This window comes from Otolemur garnettii, unplaced genomic scaffold (assembly GCF_000181295.1).
Source record: "Otolemur garnettii isolate 467f Iridium unplaced genomic scaffold, OtoGar3 scaffold00022, whole genome shotgun sequence".
NCBI lineage: Eukaryota > Metazoa > Chordata > Mammalia > Primates > Galagidae > Otolemur > Otolemur garnettii.
Window position 1 is genome coordinate 7,414,402 of NW_003852417.1, and position 11,129 is coordinate 7,425,530.

The following is an 11,129-nucleotide window of genomic DNA, read 5'->3' on the forward strand; positions in this document are numbered from 1 at the left end:
TTTCCTACCAGGATACTAGTTTTTCCCAGTTACCACTAACCATATGAATAGAGATATCACTTGTCTACCACCTACAATATATTCAGAAGAATCAAATAAACACTAACTGGACATCTAACAATTTCCCATTCAGGGATTTTCTAAGGACAGGGCCTAAGGTAGCTTGCCCACAAAGAATAAAACAGAGACTAGAAAATGGCAACCAACAGCCGTTTAGAAAATTTGGCAAAACAAAGCTCATGTCCCCAAATCGCAACAGAACTAAGTAGCAGATGATCCCTTAGAAAGGTCACAACTTTCCAGTGACTCCAAACCCCACTGCTCCAATATTAAGACCAATTATCAACCAGTAACTTAAAACTAAAACATGACTACACTGACAAACACCATTATTTCACCTAGCCCAATCTGCCAAATTATATTATGCACCTGGCTTATGTAGGCATTTATATCGAAGTCTTCAAGTCTCAAATGACCAAGACACATTAGCCATCAAGAACAAAAACAACAATATCAGGAGGTCAGAAATGATAACCTCCATAGTTTTATATAAGGCAGACCTCAGAATCATAGATTTTTATTGGCTAACAAACTCGCTGCTTCTCCTTTGGATTTTTGTGGAGGAAGAAATTGTGAAACAATAGGGCAAAGACGCTTGTCCAAGATCATTAATGTGTAGAGAGCAGAACCTGAGCTGTAAAGCAAGGTCTTTCATACCAATCCACAGCACGTCTAATGAACTAGGACTACAGTCCCCACCTGGGTCCACGGCCTTTCTAGCAGTCACAAGCATGTTCCTCAACACAAATTATGGTCGAGTACAAGTTATTATTTTAAGCCCCTGAATAATTAGTCACATGTGTTCTGATCTCCACAAAAGTTCTCTGAAAGCAAGAAAGATGTTTATGAATCTCTTTAACAAAGACACAAAAAGTATATTTAATAATTTAACAATAATATTGTAACCAGGAAAGTAATGCTACATTTTCATTTTTTAAAAGCCCTCCCTCCTGATAGGGTTCAGGACATACTACCCCAAAATATGGCACCTTAGCATTTGAGAATACAGCTGAACCAGAAAGGTCACACTCACCTTCCCTCACGACTCCCCCAGGAAACCAGTCATTAAGACCTAGGAAGGGTTTCTACCTTAATCTGAAGCAAGTCATAATATTTTCATTTTTATGAATCAGATAAAAGCTTGATAACTAGGATCTACAGACAACTCAAAATAATCAATCAAAAAAGAGCCAATAATCTCATATATCACTGGGCAAGAGACATGAATAGAACCTTATCTAAAAAAGACAGACCAATGGCTAGCAAACATGAAAAAATGCTTATCATATCTAATCATCAGAGAAATGCAAATCAAAACCACCCCGAGATATCACCTAACCCCAATGAGAATATCCCACATCACAAAGTCTCAAAACTGCAGATGCTGGCGTGTATGTACAGAGAAGGAAACACTTTTACACTGCTGCTGGGAATGCAAACTAATGCAACCTTTTTGAAAGGAATATGGAGAAACCTCAAATTAGACCTCCCATTTGATCCTGCAATGCCATTACTAGGCATCTACCCAGAAGAAAAAAAAATTCATTTTATTATAAGGACATTTGTACCAGACTGTTTCTTAGAGCTCAATTTACAATTCCCAAAATGTGCAAACAGCCTAAATTCCCACCAACCCAGGAATGGATTAAAAAGCTGTGGTAAATGTATGCCATGGAATACTATTCAGCCATTAATGAAGATGGAGACTTTACATCGTTTGTATTAACCTGGATTGAGTTGGAACACATTCTTCTAAGTAAAGCATCACAAGAATGGAGAAGCAAGAATCCAATGTACTCCATTCTAATATGAAGGCAGTAGATGATCAAGTACAAGGGGAGTGTAGGGGAATGAGGGAGCAGGGAGAGAGAAGGAAGAAGAGGGATGGGGAGGTCACAGTGTACAGCACACCTCTTGGGATTAGGACACAATTATAAGAGGTATTTTACCTAACAAATGCAATCAGTGTAACCTAATTCTTTGTACCCTCAATGGATCCAAACAATAAAAACAAAAAAACATTTTCATTCAAAAGTACCCTCCCTAAACCTAGAGGAAAAGAACATCCTTATCTCAAAGACACAGGGTCACAAAGAAGAATATGAACAAACACACTTGCTAAGTTCCTACCAGTGTACTATGATTTGATCATACTTACCCAATCACTGTGGACGAGTATACCCACAATGATTGTGCCCCACCCCCAAGAGGTGTGCCATACACTGTGAACCCCCCCCAATCCCTTCTCTCCTCTACCTCCCTGCTCCCTCATTCTCCTGCCCCCCCCCCACCTTGTATTAGATCACCTACTGCCTTCATATGAGAACTGAGTACACTGGACTCTTGCTTCTCCATTCTTCTCCATACGTCCACAACTAGCCATTTTTATTCTTCAAACCTAGCATAAAACATCAGAGGCTAATCCATTTCTCTGAGTCTTTATTTCCTTTAAAAGACTCCCATGTCACATCAAACTTATATTAAATAAAGCCTTTCTCTTGTTAGTCTGTGTCTTGTTATAGAACCCTCAACCTTGAATGTAAGAAAGGGTAGAGGAAAGAAACCATTCCTCCCTACACTCCCTTCTTTCCTTTCTTTATAGAAATTTAAACAACAAATGTATTATTAACTAGAATGTTATCACTTGCTTTTAATATGGTGGATACTTGATCCCTTATTTTCATTTAATGCTATGATATCCACACTGAAAGCTTAGCATTTCTTTCCTTAAGTATCTTATTATAGAAATATTCACTCACATACAAAAGTAGAAATTATAGTACAGTGAATACCCATGTACTAAACAACCAGCTTTAACAAATATCAATTTTTTTAAGCTTGATTCATTTACCTTGCACCAATAATCACCATTCCAGAGGATTTTAAAATGAATCCCAGATATTATTTCACTTATAAAGTATACATTTCTTTAAAGTTCCAAGTTACTTTTTAACTTCCATATAGATGCACAGTAAGATGATAAAGCTATTAGTAGCAACTGGACTGAAGCCACTCAAGATGGACAAGTCACCTATGTTACATTAGAAACATGATGTTTTCATTCTGAAATAAAAATTCTGGCTTTTATTTATAGAAGCATTTCTGGATGCCTATATAACACACAGGAGATTTCTGGCCCAGGGAATAACTCGTTATTCTGACAGTAACTGTGGCACAAAATCTCAAGCCACAGTTAGCAAATCTAAGCTAAATTCTGTGAACACAGTCTGCAAAATGTGGAGAGTCTGGATGCTGGCTGGTGGGCAAGGAAGGAGATTCTGGAGTGTGTGCCTTGAAAATGCAGAGAAGTGGCTTTTTAAACTGCAAATCACAATAAAAGTAAACCTCAAACATTTTTAAACCATGATTCTTCAATAGTGTCATTAGATTTGGGTTTTTCTCCCCAGGTGAATAATAAATAATCTTATTCTCTTCTCCCTTAGTTGAATTAAATAGTTTTAAAGGCAATAAAATTTTAAAGTAGCTGAAATTCACACTGGTTAAAATATGTCTGAAGTTTCTTTCATAGTCCTTGGCTATGAATGTCATCACAACTGAAATCGGTCAAGAATATAAAACTTAGTTCCACCATTTAGTAGTTATGTAATCTTAGACACATTAGTTAATTATTATCGGTAACTTTATAATCTCTTTACAAAAAAAAGTAACATTGACACATTATAAAGTGGTTCCAAAGAAAAAAATTAAAGTTTATATAAAGTGATTTAATGCATTTATTGGAGAACTCAGCTTTCCAAATATAGTGGCATGAACACTGGATTCTACCAGAATCTTAATAACCTTAGTTACAATTACAGAACATGTCCCATTTATGTGGCACTCTTCACTCTCATCTTAGTGACAGCTTTTATATTGGGGCCATATATTGATATTTAGTTCCTGTAACGTCTAACTAATACTTTGTGTAGCTTCATTAAACACTCTGTCAGTGCCTGAGTACAAAAACTGCATCAATGTTATATAAATCTGAAATAAGATAATAAAGAGCTGACATTCTCAAAGGAGGAGGGTATCAGAATCACACACGCCTGCCCACTCCCCACCCTCAGGACAAACAGAAATCCATGCTGGAAAAGCACAGGCACGTGCTCTTTAGAAAAAGCATCCTCAGGTGTCTGTGATACACACATCCACTTTTAATCTACCACTTTAATTTTTCATTGTTATCACTTTTGGGGTTTTTTTTTTCTTACATTTTGCTTAGAAGGCAGCCAAAGGCCAGAAGCTCTTGTGACACATTCCAGATGACATTATAAGACTCTGTGATGCAATACGAGTAACTCTCCTAACAGACATGCAAAATCTCTGGGCATTCACACTAAGCAATTTCCTTACTGCACTACACAAAAAATGGTGAGCACTCACTTGCCAAAATGCTGACCAGGCCCTTCCTAAGTACTTTATACACAAATGGAAACTGAGAAAAGTTATGCACCCACCAATAGTGGGAGAATACAAAGGGATCCTGGAACAACTGGCACTTGATAAGATCTCAATGCTAACAAGCCAAGGCCACTTGTAAGGCCAAGTCCCACACCAAGAGAAACCTCTGTGAAAAGAAACCACATTGATAAGTACAGGGATAACTGATCAAAGAAAAGTCAAATCTCATGTAAGGTTCTCATACAGAAGAAAGAGAAAGAATGATATTCTTACAAGCAACAAAAGAATGGTAAAACAAGAGTTCACAAAGTAGATTTCTACTTTTACCCTACTATTTCAAAATGAATTCAGAGAAAATTTAAAAATGGTAAACATTATATAAAATAACATAAATTAGAAATAGGAAATGTCAAATATAAGGTAATAGAAGTCTAAAAAACTAGAAATAAAAAAAATAGCACTATCAAAATGAAGCATAAATGTGAAGAAAAGTCAAGTATGAGTAAACAAAACAGATAATTTCTTAAGAGAAATTTAAGAGGAAAAGGAGAGAAAAATCTGGAAAAAAAGAAATTTAAAAAGTGATAGGAAAATTAAAGAGAAAAATAACAACAGACAAAAATGATCCAACATATGGCTAATAGCAGTATCCAAAGTTGAAATCTGAAGCCAGAGATCATAACAAGTATTAAAAACAATTCCAAAAAAGGTTGTCCGAAGTGAAAAATAAATTGAATTTATATACACTTGAGGAGAAAAAAAGCAATCAACTTTGAGATACATTCTGCTAAAATATTGAATGTTAAGAAAGAAAAGGACTAAATGTGCTGACACACACTTAGAATCTGAACACTCTGGAAGGCTGAGGCAAAAGGATGGTTTAAAGCCAGGAATTCAAGGCCAGCCTAGGCAACATAGCAAGACTCTATCTCTTAAAAAAAAACTAGTCAGGGCCAGGCATTCTAGCACTCTGGGAAGCCGAGGCAGATGTTTTGCCTTAACTCAAGACTTCAAGACCAGCCTGAGCAAGAGCGAGACCCCATCTCTACTAAAAATAGAAAAATTAGCCAGGCATGGTGATGCATACCTATAGTTCTAGCTACTCAGGAGGCTAAGCCAAGAAGATCACTTAAGCCTAAGAATTTGAGGTTGCTGAGTTACAATGATGCCACAGAACTCTACATAGGGTGACAGAGTAAGATTTTATCTTAAAAAAAAAAAAAAAAAAAAATTAGTCATGTGCAATGGTGTGCACCTGCGGTCCTAGCTACTCAGTCAGGATTCTAAGGCAGGAGGACTGCTTAAGAGGCTCGCAGTTTGAGGCTGTAGTGAGCTATGATTGCATCACTGTACTCTAGCCTAGGTGACAGAGTGAGACTCCATCTCTTAACAAAACAAAACAGAAGAGGAAAAAAATTGAGGAGGGAATCAAGGGGTCCATTTTTAGTTCTAGCTAGCTGGATGGCTGAGACAGAAGGATCACTTGAGCCCTAGAGCTTGAGGTTGCAGTAAGCTATGGTGACACCATTGTACTCTTCTACCTAGGGTGATATAGCAAGACTCTGTCTCAAAAGGAAAAAAGGTCATAATGTTAAAGATGAAAATTTGGATAGAACTATACATAAATGTAAGCCAGGGAATAACAGTTGCTTTAGGGGGAGGGCCGGAACTGTGATTGTATGTGATTGTGCCAGTGTCCACAAAAGGTTTCTGTGGCACCTGGAGGAGGCCTTTTTTTTTTTTTTTTAATACAGAGTCTCACCCTCAGTAGAGTGCTGTGGCATCAAAGCTCACAGCAACCTCCAACTCCTGGGCTTAGGCGATTCTCTTGCCTCAGCCTCCCAAGTAGCTGGCTCTACAGGTGCCTGCCACAATGCCCAACTACTTGTCGTCATTGTTGCAATTTGGCTGGGGCCAGGTTTGAACCTGCCACCCTCAGTTTATGAGTCTGGCACCCAACCCACTGAGCTACAGGTGCTACTCCAGCTGGCAGAGTTCTATGTCTGACCTGGACAATAGTTGCAAGGTTACACTCCTTTTAAAATGTCAAACAAGAACCACTTCATATGCACTAGGATTACCAGAATCAAGAAGACAGATAAAAGATGTAGAGAAACTGGAAATGTCATACATTACCAATAAAAACAGAAAATGGTGTAGCCCCCTTGGAAAATAGTCTGACAGTTCCTCAAATGGTAAAATACAGAGTTATTGTAGGATCCAGCAATCCCACTACAAGAGAAATGAAAACCTGTTTCTACAAAAGAATTTGTACACAAATGTTCACAGCAGTATCACTCATAATAACCAAAAAGTAGAAAGAACTCCAATTTCCAACAGATGAACACTGTATAGCCATATACTATAAAATATCCAGCAATAAAAATAAATAAAATACTGATACATGCTGCAAAATGAATGAGCCTTGAAAGCATTATGCTAAAAGAAAGATGCCAAGCACAGAGGACCACATCTATTCATAGATAACATCCATAATCGGCAAATGTATTCAAACAAAGAGTAGATGAGGGAGTAGGGGATAGGAAGTTTGGGGAGTGATGGTGAAGAAATACAGTGCTTCTTCAAAGTGCTAAAAGTTTTCTAAAACTGGTGATTGAGATGGTTGTACAATTCTGTGAACATACTAAAAACCATAGGATTATATCATTTAAATGGGTAAATTGTACCATATGTGAATATTTCAATTAAGCTATTTTAAAAAGTCATTAAAACATACATATTCCTGATATAATTTTCTGTACCTTTATTATTATATTTTATAATAAAAATTTTAGGAAGGAAGGGTGGGATAAAGAGGGAAAGGAGAAAGAAGGCTAATGGGAGGACAGGAGGGAGGACAGGAGGCACAAAAAGAGGCTAGCAGGAATCTAATTTAATTTCTCATTGCAAAAGAGGTTGTTGTCTAATGCAGCAGGCCCCAACCTTTTTGGCACTGAGGACCAGTTTCATTAACACAACTTTTCCATGAATGGCGGTGGGGTAGGGGCTGGGGGGATGGGCAATATAAGTTCAGGATGATTCAAGCACGTTACATTTATTGTTCACTTTACTTTATTATTTACATTGTGTACATAATGAAATAATTATATAACTCACCATAATGCATAGTTGGTGGGAGTCCACCTCAGACCATCAGTATTAGATTCTCTTAAGAAGCATTCATCACAGATCCTTCATATGTGCAGTATATGGGAGGGTTCACACTCCTATGAGAATCTGATGTCACCACTCAGAATCTAATGCCACCACTGAACTGACAGGAGGGGGAGCTCTGGCCATGACGCTAGTGATGGGGAGCAGCTAGACAGCTGCTCACCCCATGCTGTGCAGCCCAGTTCCTATCATGCCCCCATCTGATACCAGCCCACAGCCTGGGAGCTGGAGACCACAAATCTAACGCATCTACTAAATTCTAGGAACACGTAGGGGCGAGGTAAAACTGATGTGGCTCTTCTTGATGGAGCCATGAAAACACAGATCAAGCATACAATTAAATTTTCATTACAAACTGGGATTACTGTTAGGAAAAAAAATACAGAGTGCTATAAGAAACAATACTAGGAAACTGACTCAGAAGGACCACTGGAAGATTCTGAGGATATGAAAATAGACTTGATACCCAAAAATGAGAAGAAATTAAGTCAGAACAAATAAGAGAAAACCATTCCCAACAGAAAAAAAATAGCATCCACAAAGAAAAGAACATGGCACCCTTTAAAAGCCATGAGAGAGAAGGCCAACACAACCAGAAGAGAATGAGCCCGTGCTAGGAGATGAATGTGCATAGTCACAGCCACTTCACGCAACATCTTCAGGGCTATGTTAAGAATTTTAGTCTGTCTTTTATTCTCAGTTCAATGGCAAGCTACTCAAGGCTTTTTTAAGCAAGAAAAAGTGCAGAAAAGAGCTGGGCTAAAGATGCCAGTTTAGGACTCATTGCCATGTGAAAAGTATTTAAAAATCTGAAAATAATCATTTTATTCATTAACAAGTATGCAATATATGGGTATGTTAACGTTTAAAGCATTCTAAAGCCACCAAACCTATAATTAATTTGCTCCTAATAATACGTATAAGTAGATATTAAAGTTGCTTTTAATGATAAAAAATAGTAAAAGATATTCTCCTATTTATAGATAGTGTATTTCTAGGTCATCTAGAATAACTGAGAACCAACTCTATCAAAGACAGTTTTTTTAAAAAACTTTTCTAATAAATTAGCAAAAGAACTGAAATTTTAGAACTTTTCCCCCTAAATATACTATACCTTCCCCCAACTCTGACTCTATGTAACTATACTGACTGCAAAATGGGTAACAAGTGAAACCATTTACTGGGTATAAAGTACACATACAGGCTTACAGAAAGGAGGTAGCTTACCCATTCTCCAATAAGTTACTGCAACTTTTCTTTTCAGGGTTAATAAAGGAACATCAGCAGCAATATAGTATTACTATCAAAATATCACAAACACTAGGGTTCCCCACACTCTAAGTTTTAAATCCCAGCTGTGCCATTTGTGTAAGACCTCACTGAATTTGTCTAACCTGCTTCTAATCTATAAAATCTACATAATAATATTTTACCTTTGGGGTTTTTATAAAGATTAAAAAGATTGTGAAGGCAAAAGGTGGAAACCAAATAAACACATGTATATGTATAAAAAAATAAAAATTGTGACCTATATTCATGTAGTTGGCCATGATAAGATACTTGAGACCTGTAAAGCAGGATTTCTTCTTATCAGTTGGAATCAAACTCTTCTAGGCTGTATGGGAGTATCCTGCGCATTTTAGGATATCTAGTAGCTTGCCTGGCCTCTACCCACTAGATGCCAGGAGTACCCCACGCTTTCTGTTGTAACAACCAAAAAAAAAAAAATCTCCAAATATTGCCCAAATGAGAACTGCTCAAAAGAAAGAGGAGAGAGAGAGAAAGCACTCTCCGTCTTCAGAAATGCTTATAGCAAACATGGAAAAGGGAACACAGAAGAGTGGTTCAGAAATTGTATTGTTGCAGTTGAGTAAAGAATTAAAATTCCAGTTAAACAGTAATCTTAGGGAAAATAAAAAGCAATTTCCCTCATGGCTTATCAGAGTAAGATGGAAAGTTGGTACTGACTATCTATAGATAAACAACAAAACAATTAAATTTTTTTGCGTATTACTAAAAAAAAGGATTAAAATGATAATAAAATACCTACTTGTCACAATAATAAAAAAAATAGAGAGAGATACAAACAGTGTCTGGCAGATAATTTAAAATGGGATTATTTTAAAATCTTTTCGTGGAAAAGGCCTACTGATCTGTTACTACAAAAAAAAAACACATTATTAAAACATAAACACAATGAAATTCTTAAGAAGTATGGCTTAACAGCAAACAGTAAATATCACTTGCTACCTGCTGCAGTCCGCTATATTCCATAAGGATTTGACTAAACCAAAAGCAGTCTAGCTAAATCAATTACTTAGTAAGTTAGCATCACTGGGTAGATAGCATGGGGCATAGGAAGATGGCTTTGGAACAGGTTTAACACAGTAAACTCTGATAATACATCAGTCTTCTTACATCAGTAATTCATTCATGGCCCTTTTAACTGACTGTGTTACCAAAATTTCCTATTTACTTCTCTCTGTCTCAAATCTTTTCCCAAAATTTTTCAAAAGAAAAAAAATTTTTTTTCAAAAGATATTTTCTTCTTATTTCACTGAATATTTGTGTAGTAATGTAATATTAACAAATATTATTTAAATGCATAATGTAAACTTAATTTTAACACTCATTTCTAGTTCATACTTATACTAACACTAGCTCAAATGTCTATTTGCTCTTTTCTTAATTAAAAACACTAAATAAAGCTTTCTAATACTGGCAGCAATATTTGTACCTTCTCTCAAACATTGTAATACAACCTATATGGAAAGTAGTGTGGCGATACCTCAAAAAACTAAAAGTAGACCAACCACATATCCAGCAATCCCCACTACTAGGTATTTACCCAAAGGAAAAAAAGACATTTTATCAAAAAGCCACTTGTACTCAAATGTTTATAGCAGCACAATTCACAACTGCAAAGATGTGCAATAATACCTAACTGTCCTTTCTAAGACAGAACTTTTTCAAATGTTAAAATCAGATCTCTGTATTGAAATTAACTTAGATTGCCTCACTTTCAATCACCTATTATCTACATAAAGTGATTAAATATGAATGATTTCCTATTTCCTGTATCTTTCAAACATACAAGCCATGTTGAAATGAAAGTACTGTATTCTAATACATATGTTCAAAACATTCTGAATTACTATACTTTTTAAAGAAAAAAACTGAGATCAATAAAAGACACATTTATTAAGCACTGATCTTCCAAATTCCACAGGTTTTTACTGAATATATCCAGTAATAAATACTACATGCGCCAGGGACAGTTTACCACTCTGGAGAACCAGCAGTGAACAAAACAAACATAAACCCCTGACCTTGTGGTGTTTACCAGGTATTCTAGCCTATTGTGGTTTAGAAGTCTGACAAAAAAGAAGAAAGAAAAAAAGGAAAGAAATCTATCCTTCAAATCAGAGAAAGTCATCCTCAAAAGCATGATTAACAATACAAGAAAAAGACACTCAAAAGTATGAAGAAAA

At 36.3% G+C, this 11,129-nt stretch overlaps 1 protein-coding gene across 1 annotated transcript in view; it reads right to left on the reverse strand.

Annotated features, from left to right (window-relative positions):
- NBAS (neuroblastoma amplified sequence) overlaps positions 1 to 11,129 on the reverse strand; it is a 367,205-nt gene that overhangs the window by 278,228 nt on the left and 77,848 nt on the right. The window lies entirely within an intron of this gene.